The sequence below is a fragment of the Orbicella franksi genome, chromosome 11 (assembly GCF_964199315.1).
Source record: "Orbicella franksi chromosome 11, jaOrbFran1.1, whole genome shotgun sequence".
Lineage (NCBI taxonomy): Eukaryota > Metazoa > Cnidaria > Anthozoa > Scleractinia > Merulinidae > Orbicella > Orbicella franksi.
In genome coordinates, this window is record NC_138155.1 from 24,145,535 (window position 1) to 24,157,499 (window position 11,965).

Here is an 11,965-nt window from a genome sequence, read left to right on the forward strand (position 1 = left end):
GGCAAATGGGCCACGACTCACCAGAGGGTATTTTTTTTGGGCAAGAACTGCTCTTGGACTTTGCTGCCTGGCTCGATCTGACTTTGAATGCCGATAACACGATTACGGTATATCAGCTGCCTTCGAAGTTTCAGAACACATTTTGATTCTTTAAAACGTGCTGATGACTTACGGGTTTATTGAGACTTTATGATGTCTCTCAACCACCAGGCAGGCACACAAGGTACTTTAAAACAATGCTTCAGATATTAGTTGACAGAGCTCTAATGCGGCACATCTCTCTTTTTTTTTCAATGAATTTCGTTTGACTCTCGATCGATTCACGTGTTGTGCTCACGTCACAATACCCGACGTAAACAATCTGTTCCCAGATTTCCGCTCTATATATGCTGTGAGATTTGATTTTGACTTCATACACTATAAACAGTCTGCCTGTTTGCTGTTCAACAAATAAACTCCTAAAGACATGGCTAGGAAAAGCCAAGTATTTTTGCATATGTTATAACTAGAAAACGAAGCAAATACCAGTGACAAAAATATAGGGCCGCGTTTTTCTATTACATTGAAGAACACATGCAAAAATTCAAGCCCTTTCGTGAAATTTTTTTTTTTCATCCAAATCGTCAATTAGCATGGTTTTGCACTCACCCCTTCAATTATTGGATGATGTTTTTATGATATCCAGAATAATCAAGGTCGAGGTAGGGGTTATCAGCCAAAACTGAAGGCTAAGGCTGATTAAACCCTTACCGAGACCTTGATCATTCTGGATATCACAAAAATGAATCTTATACTGTTTTATTATACATTGAATGAAAAAAAAAAAAAAAAAAAATGGAAGTCATGTTTTTGCTTCTTCACTGATGGCAAGCATCACAAACTTGGCATGATTACCCACAGAAATTGTGCACCGCAGTCATACATGACATGACTACCCATGATGTTGAGTGTCCTTGACATAATTATTGTATAATCTGCAGCTAGATGATGTCACAGGTGCCGATTTTGAAAATTCACCGTACACCTTCGGCCGATACAGTAAGAAAAGAGATAGTGAGGTTGATGTATAATAACAACTAATAAGTGTACATGTAGGTACACTTGCAAACACCATTGCAGATACCAGAAACGTAAACTGACCTGATCTAGCTGTATCTGACTCCTCCACTGATCTTAGTTGTTCTATGTTGTTGTTTGCTTCTTGTTTGCCTGATAATAAATGTAAAAAAAAAAAAATCAATGAAAGACCTACATGTATCAGAAACTGTTTACTTTTGAGTAAAAGTTATAATATGTAACACTGAAAATAGCATTAAAAATGCTTTGTTAATAGATGTGATCATTTGAACAGTGACTTTACTTACATTTTTCCAGCAGCCCATAACACGTTGCCTTCTCCAGGTAAATAAGCTTATCATTCAACACATCAAAATTATACAGTGTTCTTTTAAGTGAGGTCTATATTAATGTAATTAGTGAAGCCAATATTTCAAGCTTTTGCAGATTCACAACATCATTGACTTGACTAAACACAGTACTTGCATAACAACACTAAATTATCCAAAATGCTACTGAAGGGCAACCTTCAATGCTTGTATCAAGATAAGTTAACACTTGTAATACAGGAGTCCTGGGATCTTTCCACTAAGATAACGGTGTAAAGTTCCCCTTTGTCAACTCTCAACAGGAAGAATTCTAACCAGTACTACACGTAGTACTTGTAGCTGCTATGCAGAGTTGCTAACTCCCACACGTGTATATATGAACAAAATTACCTTTTTAATAGCTTTATCTGACATCCACCATTGGTCTTTCAGTACTCCAGCCCTGCGACTTTACATGTATGCTCATGTCTTTCATGTTTTATCTGATAGGTGATACAGGCATTTTGATAAGTGACATACTGTTTACTTTTTCAAGTAGAATATCTAGCATTACATGCCCATTGTTTGAACAATCAATCAATTAATCAATCATTCAATTAAATTTACTATAAATCGATGAAGAGTTTACATTATTCACTAATCTGCTATCAGATTAGTGAATAATCTGTAGGTTGCGCATGCAATGCATGATTTCCAAGACCAATGTCAAAATCACGGACAGCAAAGTAAGAACATGCCTTGTCGAAAATAAATTGTGTTCGGTGCGATAATGTGTTTGTCGTTATTTTCTTAAAACAATGTTTAATAAAACAATTATTAGATTTGGTTTTTGTGACATCCGAGACAATCAAGGTCTCGGTTAGTGTTATCAGCCTCAGCCTTTGACTTAGGCTGATAACACTTACCTCGACCTTGATTATTCTGGATATCACAAAAACCTCGTCCAATAATTGTTTATTATTGTTGGGAGGAGGGGGGAAGGGGACAAATTCCAAAAAAGAAGAAAACATTCGAGGAGGGAAAAATGTCAAACAGGCATGAAAAAAATTCCCTGCATGGTTTGAAGGAGGGCAACTAATAGTATGCAGTTAAAACAAATTATGAGTAGCTCCTCTTTCACTTAGTCCCTTGTGTGTAATGCAAAAGAAAACGCCAAAGAATAAATGGCTGTGTGAAATCCTAGGGGCAAAAACTGCAAGAAAGGAGGGACTACTGACAAAGCCAGAGAGTTTAAATTATGCGTTGTTCTCATTATGCACAAATATGCATGATTGGCTCATGCTAGGAGCGTTGACAATGTGTCAACAATCTCACGTTCCGAAAATACAGTAGAAAGCATTGAAACAGGGGCAAATCAAAGCATTGAAATTGTGTTTCACAGACTGTGAAGTTGTTGTGATTCTGCCAACAGGCTTTGGAAAGAGTTAAATTTGTCAAGAGTTTTGTTTGGCAAAGCTATCTGTCTCCAACCTGAATGCAAGTACGTAAGAACAAGTCAGTAAATTGACTGACAGTGCAGCGAGTGACAGAGAATGATGCAGAATGCATGATAGGGTTGATTTCTCTGCCTTTGTCAGTACTCACTCCTTTCGCAGTGAAACTTCTCACGGCTTCTCGCCCCCGGGATTTTGCCCTGCCATTCTTTCCTGACTACTCATGGTCTACATGTAGTTAAAATTCATGTACATGTATTCTCCACATCAATGATCTACTGTGAAGGCCAATCCCAAATTATACTTTTAAACCAGGGGCTCTTTGCTTATGTTACATGCATAAGCAATTTTCAATCACTTTCTGCTACCAATATATAATAAGAACCAAATTAAAAATATTAATAATTTCCAGGGCTAAGACAGGTAATCAAAAAGTAAAACTGAGTGTCAAAACACAGCAGTGTGGATAAGTCACCGCTGCATACACCACATTTTAAGCTCCTGTTTATCTTTACAAGTTTGACTTGTGAAAAATGCAGCTTAGAAGCTTGCACTCCCTGGAAGGGGGTACTTTATTATATGAGGTATTAGGTATGTACATGTACAGCCCCAAAGGCTATGGTGTTTTAGCCATTTTGGTCAGAAAATGGGTATCGATATTGGTCATTTTGGTCTCAAATAGGGTATGGTTTCTGCACTCTAGTCTTGAATGGGCTAGAAGAAGCTACTCTTTCATCAAAAAAGCCCTCCACAATGCCTTCAACATTAGTCTGAAATAGGGAACTAATTATGAGGCAGGTCTGAAACAGGTCTTAAATACAGGGCTTCTGATATTTTGCGCAGCTGCAGAGCTGCGAATTTCAAGTAAATCTGAGAAATCCTGCGAAATTCACAAAACACGCGAAATCCCACAAAATTCGCCAGAAATCTTACCAAAAACTTGTCGGTACAACATGTTTGAAAGTCATCTTGGCTGTTGGGGCTGCTTAATTGCTGTAAACTTACTAAATTACCTTGAAACTTCGTCACTGCAATGAGTAAACAACATCCCAAAACTACAAGGCATTCTTAGATTAATGTTGCAAAAAACTGGGCAGCAGGCACGAGGTAAAAAGCTTTGTGATTGGCGCATTTCTAGAGCGCACTGTTCTTAAAAGAGCAAATGATGTTCTTTGTTAAAAATAACCTCGTGGTCAAACATAGAGCAAACTGCAACAGTACAGTACGAAAGTCCCAACGATGAACGAGAATCAACCATACCGTATTTCCTTTGTGTAGTAGGTTTTTGTTGTCTCTCAACTGGTTGCCTCAGATGTTGAAAAAAATCAGGAATCAACGCAAACAGAACTTCGAAGATGAGGCAAACAACGTGCAATTGGATAAAGAAGATGTTCAACGAAGCAACTTGATAGTACATGTAAATATCTAAGCATAACTCTTGTGTTTTTAATATCCTGATTCTCTTATTTGTTTTTATTGTGTTCATTTAACTTACTTGTAAAGTATGATTTCATAATTATTGTGAAAGAAAGAAAGAAAGAGTTATGCTGTGGGTATATCATATCTAAATGGCTAGTTTGGCCCAAGAAAATTAAGTGCGCTAGATGAAAAACTATTAAGTGTATTTTGACCAATTGCGCCATTCTTGGACAAGCGAGCAAGAACTTCAATTTTGCAGTCATCTTTATAAACATAATTTGAAATGTTTCATAGCACAAATTATTCGTAAACATTGTATTTTGTAAACTTAAGCAGTACTTTGAATAACACCTCAGAATAAGCCTTGGTTATAGTTGACACAGTCCTCTAGAAAGTAGATGATTAATTTTAGGCAAAATGTCGGCCTTCAAGTTGGAACGGTGGTCCTGCATTCAAAACTTGACCACCTTTGGCAAATAAATGGACATCGCTACAGTGTACTTCTGCCTTGGTTATCTCTTGTTATTAGTTCTCTCTTTTTACTTTAAAATAGGGGAACCAATCTTGACTGCAACGATTAATAGAACATTTAAAAAGGTAGGTAAAGTCTGCATGCGAGCCAAGTGGCCCATCAGGCCGGAGCTTATCCCGGTTTCTGTAGCATGAAGCGACTAGGAGTATTTCTACTCCCCCCTGGATGGGATGCTAGTCCATCGCAGGGTTACCCCCAGCATTAAGTTCGCTGGTACCCATTTATACACCTGGGTGGAGAGAGGCACTGTGAGAGTAGTATCTTGCCCAAGAACACGACACAATGTCCCTGGCCAGGGCTCGAACCCAGACCGCTCGATCCGGAGATGAGCGCACTAACCATGAGGCCACCGCGCCTCCCAATAATAGAACGTTTGCTTGGAACAAAACGCAAGTGTACATGTAACGTTGAGTGTAACATTTGTGTACACAACATTGTTCTCTTTGTCATGGTGTCACGCTTTCACCACGACAACATACATGTATCTAACATGCTCGCTGACCACTCACAGTTTTAAACTGCTGCATTTGATCTTCTTTCTCTACATTGTTTTAGAAAAAGATACATAGGGAAAATGGCCAAAAAAGAAGTGGCAAATGTTTCTTGGTTTTATCTGTCAAATTTACAGCAATTTTGGATTGTGAAACTCCTGTTCATGACTTTATGGTCTGTCACAATAGTCAAGTCGTCTTCTCACGCAGATTCCTACAGGACTTTGCCATCTATAACTAAGGCCATTTCTGAGGTATGTATGATTTAAATTATTGCTTACATGTGTGATACACAATGTCAAAGAATAATTTGTGTCATGAAACACGTTGAATTATGTTCATAAAGATGGTTGCAAAATCGAAGTTTTCAGCTCAGTCCTCTAAAAACAGCGCAATTGGTCAAAATACCCTTTATAATTTTTTGTCTAGCATGCTTAATTTCCACGGGCCAAACTAGCCATTTCAAAATGGTATACCCATAACATAGCTCTTTCGTCAGAACCTTTTATTTGTCAAGAAATTTGTATCCTAGAAGAGTTATGACCCTCTAAAATTAGTTGAAATTTTACACGTAAATTAAATTGCGATAGTTGTATTTTTCAAATGGCCAAGAAGTAGACATAGGCCATCTTGGTTGATTGAGTGGTATTTCGAACTTTCCTAGATTTCACAAAAATTTGAACTTGCTGGAACTTTGAAAGTATATTTCTTAAAGGTCAAATGAACCAAAATTTAGACATCTTTTCTTCAACCATTCTATAGCGACGAAATGTGACCTTTCACGCGAAAACGTGCATTAACGACTTTCCGTTACACGGGTGAAACGAACGGCCATCGAACGGGTTACAAACGGGTCACCAAGCCGTTTGAAACGGGTTTCAATGAGTGTTCGAACGGGTGATTAAGTATTCCGAACGGGTAGCCTAGCCGTTCGAACGGCTCAGGAAAAATTGCGAACGGGTAGCCTAACCGTTCGAACGGCTCAGAAAAAATTGCGAACGGGTAGCCTAACCGTTCGAACGGCTCAGGAAAACTTGCGAACGGGTAGCCTAACCGTTCGAACGGCTCAGGAAAAACTGCGAACGGGTAGCCTAACCGTTCGAACGGCTCAGGGAAAACTGCGAACGGGTAGCCTAACCGTTCGAACGGCTCGCAAAACATTCCGAACGGGTAACGAAACAAACCGTTCGACCGGCTCATAAAAAAATTTCGAACGGCTCATAAAAGACTTTCGAACGGGTGATCTAAACGTTCGAACAGTTCATGAAATCTTCGAACGAGCAGTCACGAACGGCTTAGAAACTTCATGATTACAATTCGTTTAGTTTATTTCGAATGGTGCCGTGCCGCTACACATCTCACTTAAAATAATTTCGAGCGGATGGCTGTTAATCATTGAAACTGCTCCTGTTACTACTTTATTTCGCCACTGAAAGCCAAAGAAAGTAAACCTGAAATGCAGAGAACATTCGTAACTGAGTTTGCTGAGGCGGAACTCGAAAGAAAATCAACGGCGAATGCAAACTTGGTAAGTATTTGCGGTGATGTTTTTTCTAGCTTTTTTACCAAAAAAATACCCCAACTTTCTGTTTCTAACAGTTCCCGATACATTTTCAAATTGTATGCTATGGTAACCCTTACTTTTGACTACGACTCAAACGCATTGCCATCAGTTCAGTTCGGCTGCGTGTCTCTACACCGATCTCGATAAATTTGCATACAAGTTACACAACAGTGACAGGTAACGCAACACCAGCCAAACGCATCAATCACTTTGACAGTAGGGCGCGTTGTCATAACTACTCTCTAGCAGGAACTATTTTTTTACAGTAAAAACCTTCATCATGGCTGAATGCGATCTGCTTGACGTGCTCAAAAGCGAAGAAATCATAGCTAAAGTGACAAAGTTTCTACAAGAAGGATGCGGGTGCTCTCGTGGCACGAAAGGCGGCCAGTGTTGTGAACAGTTTTCGAAGGAAGCTGTTCTTTCCAACTTAAACAATTGCCTGGAACTGTCGCATGGAGAACTCGATCTTGTTATCTAGATCTTGTTATCCTGGCAAACATTCAAGTATGCACGAATAGTGAAATCAGATTTAACCTACCGTCCGAACCGCCTAAGAAGTAACGGATGATTGCAGCCGTTCGAACGGCCAAAGAAAAAGTAAAGTACGGATGCGCATTTGATGAAACTTCGAATTCTTTGATCGGCGTGAGCTGCTGTTTGCATGTTCTACAAAGTGTTTATATCTATCAAAACATAAACAAATGTAGCCGAAGAAGAAGATGATTCTCACCACTTCGTCTACTGTTTACTACACTGTTTACAATTATTATTATTATTATGATGTGTCCCGGAGTCCCAGACCCGCGGCGTGAAATGAGCTTGTTTGAAATGGCTTTTTCTCTCCGGAATGTTCCTTGTGGCAAAGGCTAAAAATACATCATATTTACTGGGAAGTGTAACCCAAATTTTACAACAAGCAAGTTTCTCAGTCGACGGAAACAAGCACAGGACTTTGCATGCATGACAAAAGCGTGACTCAGTTTTCACGCATTGTTAATGTTTGAAACTTAATGCAAATTCAGGGCGTCACAACAACATGATTGTTATCTTACCTGCTCAGTGCATGCTGCCGTCTTACAGATTTCATTCAGTGGATTCTCTTCGAAATAAGAGGAATGCACAAGGCAGACTCATGAGATTTCGGTGTCCAGAAAATCATTTACAATGTATGTGCTTATCACAACCATAGTTATACCGGTAACGTTTATTTTACCGCATTGTAAACAGGGTAGAATTTAAGAAGTTCGCTTCTATAGGCGACTTTCAAGTTTCCTTGACTACCGTATGTTTAGAAACGCAAAATATATTTTCTGCAAGAGCTCTTCGCCTGTAATAATAACTTTGCGAGAAGTTTTTAAAATTTACAACATCGTAGTTCTCATTTGTTTACACAAGCAGCGGTTCAGTGTGAGCTTTGAACGAAAGTTGTCTTCGCTCACAGATCACGCAAGAAGAAGAAAACGAAAACAGCACTTCTGAATCGGCATTCGGAAGCAAAAACCGTTGGATCCCAGGCTAACTACACCGTAGTTCGATTTTTCTGCGTGGACTGTTTCTTCATGAGCGTCATTATTTGGAGATATTTTGTGATTGTCGCGTAATCTGCTAGCAGACTGTTCAAGTGATCGAAGGGCTTTTTTCCTTAGGTGACATGAACACGCGAGTACCCGAACAGGTTAAGACAACCGCTCGTATGCCTAGATATTTTTATTCCTGAATGGATGATCAAAGCCGTTCAACGTTTTACTGAAGTCGTTTGAACAGATGGATGTTCCAGCGAACGGGTGAGCAAGTCGTTCGAACGGTTGGATGTTTTTAAGAAACGGGTGAGCAAGTCGTTCGAACGGTTGGACGTTTTTATCGAACGGGTGAGCAAGTCGTTCGAACGGTTGGACTTTTTTATCGAACGGGTGAGCAAGTCGTTCGAACGGTTGGATGTTTTTAACAAACGGGTGAGCAAGTCGTTCGAACGGCTGGACGTTTTTATCGAACGGGTGAGCAAGTCGTTCGAACGGCTGGACGTTTCTACCAAACGGGTGAGCAAGCCGTTCGAACGGATGCAAATTTTTTTGAACGGATGACCCAGGTCGTTCGAACGAATGCAAATTTCTTTCAAACGGCTTTCAAACGGCTTCTAAACGGAATTCCGTTCGAAAACGGAAAGTCGTTATAGCACGTTTTCGCGTGAAAGGTCACAAATGTTAAAAAAACATGTAAAAGGAAACGTATGGTGAAATTTTTCTTTCTGAGCCATGAAAAGGAGGAAAAAAGTTAAAAATATGAAGACAGCCGATGGGTTCACAAAAATGTTTCCAAAATGACCGCGCACTTTAATGGTAAGAATGGAACTGAGACTCTGCTTTGTGACGTCATTGTTGTCTTGAACATTGATGCGTTTCTGCATCAGTGAGTCTTAAGTGGGGAAGGTTTTGGATCTAAATACAAACTTTATTTTACTTGGGAAATGGCCAAGGAGTTTGCCTGCTGTTCGGTAGGCATTATTTGCTTGTTTTTCGTTGTTTTTTGTCCAATAACTGGCTTACAACGTTCCATAGTGAAGTTAAAAATCGTCGATACCGCATCTTTCTTGACTACAAATTGACGAAGCTTGAAAGAGGTCCCAACAAACTCCTTGCTACAAGATTTTGTTCAAAGCTATCTTCCATACAGTGTTTTACACAAACATGAGAATGCTTTGATGGCATGAAGCATTTTCTTTTCCTTTTTATACACCATTCTCTCTTAAGTTTTGGGTCCTGGGGAAACTTGAAAGTGCTAACTTTTGATTTTGAGTGGTTTTCCTATGAAGTTCACTGTGAAGTTGAAACCAAAACAGTTTTAAATTTCCTGCATTTCTTGAGCTCACCAACAGTGACGCCACAAGTTTTATTTCCGACAATTATCTGACAATTTCCCTGACCGCTCTACGATTATGAAGGATAAAAAACAGTGATTTTAACATTCCAATATCTCCGCAATGCTTCATCCAATTCGTTTGAAACTTCAGAATGTGTTTATTTTATACTTAATGAACACATTGAACTCAAATGAAAAAAATGTCTAAATTTTGGTTCATTTGACCTTTAAAATAGTTCATCAAAAGGCCCTTTTTGATGCAATAAAAGAAAATCCGAATATTCCAACCTGTCAGTTGTTGTGGGAGTACACCTTCCGCCCCTATAGTTTGCATCACACAAATCACATGTGAATTTGTATACCACACTTTGCTGGTTTATCAGGGGAATCATAACTAGTGTAGGGAAAATCGCAGATTTTGGTTTAAACAGGGTAAGGGCTTTGGGAAGCAGGCCACACACTACCACCCAATTGTTGTGGGAATACCCCCTAACCCCCCCCCCAACCCCCCACCCCTCCCCCCGCCTACTTGCACTAAAAGTGTGAAGAATTATGATTAATGTGGCTTTTTATGAAACACAAGAAGGAAAGCTAGTCCCCATCAAATTAAGTTGACAATAATTATTGTGGAATAATGGAATTATGACCTGAAACCATCTAAGATTTTAAGGTGGCTGAACACAATTTTCGCGTGATGCAATTCAGCACGCGCACAAGGATTACAAAAAACAAACATGCCGTCAATAGAGCGACCATTTTATTTACTCAACACCCGCACTATCTGTGCTATTTTTCTCTGTAATTGAACGCAGTGTATTGATGGCTTTAGTCTTTTATCATAAATATATGTTAGAAAAGGTAAAGATGCAAAGAACTCAGCAATTCTCAGCTTTTTCTTTGTTACTGAAAGAACCCAGTTAAATGCAGCACATGCGTAGTAAGTAAAAAAATTGCGATTGAATGAAAATTTGCACTCTCGGAAATAAGCCTATTTCTTGAGAACCACTCATTAGAATTTCACGAAATTTGGCACGAAAATACTTTAGGAAATAAGTAACTGGAGTATTGAAAATAATTGAACTTTAACAAAGGAAACTCTAGATATTCCAGTAAACCTTCAACAATGGATAATTAAAGATCTCTCTGTTAAATTATCAGCAAAATGGTGTTAACTTGTGAGAATCGTTACAAGCTTGGTGCATGCAAATTATAAAGAAAATCTAATGACTAGATTTTCTACAAATAAACAAAACCGATTTTAAAGGCCTGTTTATTTTTATTCGTGTTGCCATGGCAACGGCACATACGTCAGCTTAACCATCAAAAAACCAAAGTTTGTGTTGTTAACTTGCTTGCTGCCATTTTTGGTAACCGAGGGATCAAGGGTTATAGAGACAAAGCTGAATGAAACATAGGTATCAAAAACTGTGTTCAGCCACCTTAACATCCTTCTCGAGCGAACTGTAAACTGGTGAACTACCTCCAAACATCCCGGCCTAAGATTTAATGTCGTCGAGGTTTTAATTGACGAGATATCGACTTATTTTGGCTAAATAAACTTCCCAAAGCATGTGAAATCTTTTCAACCAATTACATACTCAAACGTAGCAATAAAACATGAAGGTTTTCTTTGTACATACCGAAGATGATCTGAGACAATATCTTGATGTCGCTTGTTGTTTCTGGCTCTTCAATCAGCGAATTTCCCTCCAGTTTGTTCCACCAGCAAACGTTTGTGTCTTGGACACGTTTGGAAGTATTTCTTGTACAGTAAACAAGGCATTAGGCAAAGTTTGAAGGAAAAAGCCGAACTTCCAAGAACCTCGTGCGGAAAAGGAAGAGCGAAAAATTTGCAATGCAAATTCAAGTTGAGTCTAGGGCTGCCTGTCATTCTTAGCCGGCGGGGCCTTGGCGCGAGGAAAGGGAGGCTCTGGAGATACCGCAGGAGAGGTGTAATTGATTCTCAGTAACTAAATCAACTTCTTGAAGGGCTGTAGACAGTTGCTGGAATCAAACATTTGTTATCAGACACCAACAAGAGGATAGTTAGCATTGCATTAGTGAGTCTACCTTCATTTCCTGGTATCTAGTCTCCGCCGGCTTATAGGGAAAGAAAAGCGTGGAGGGTATGGTTTGAACCTGGAATTTCTATATGACTTATTTGAGAAAGCTTTAACAGAGAATCTAAAGAAACTGAATAAACAAACAAACGATGAATCAAACAAACAAGTAGACAAAGATACACTCGGGCGAACAAAGGACTGAATTTAGGAGAAGATTCG

The 11,965-nt window shown here is 39.1% G+C and overlaps 1 long non-coding RNA gene across 1 annotated transcript; it reads right to left on the reverse strand.

The window, feature by feature from the left end:
- Window positions 1-686: 686 nt before the first annotated feature.
- LOC145460461 (uncharacterized) lies at window positions 687-11,679 on the reverse strand. Its single transcript, XR_014039850.1, has 3 exons — window positions 11,324-11,679; window positions 1,776-1,867; window positions 687-1,209 (listed from the first exon to the last, which is right to left on the reverse strand). It is a non-coding gene; the product is annotated as an uncharacterized LOC145460461 (long non-coding RNA).
- Between the last annotated feature and the right edge of the window lie 286 nt (window positions 11,680-11,965).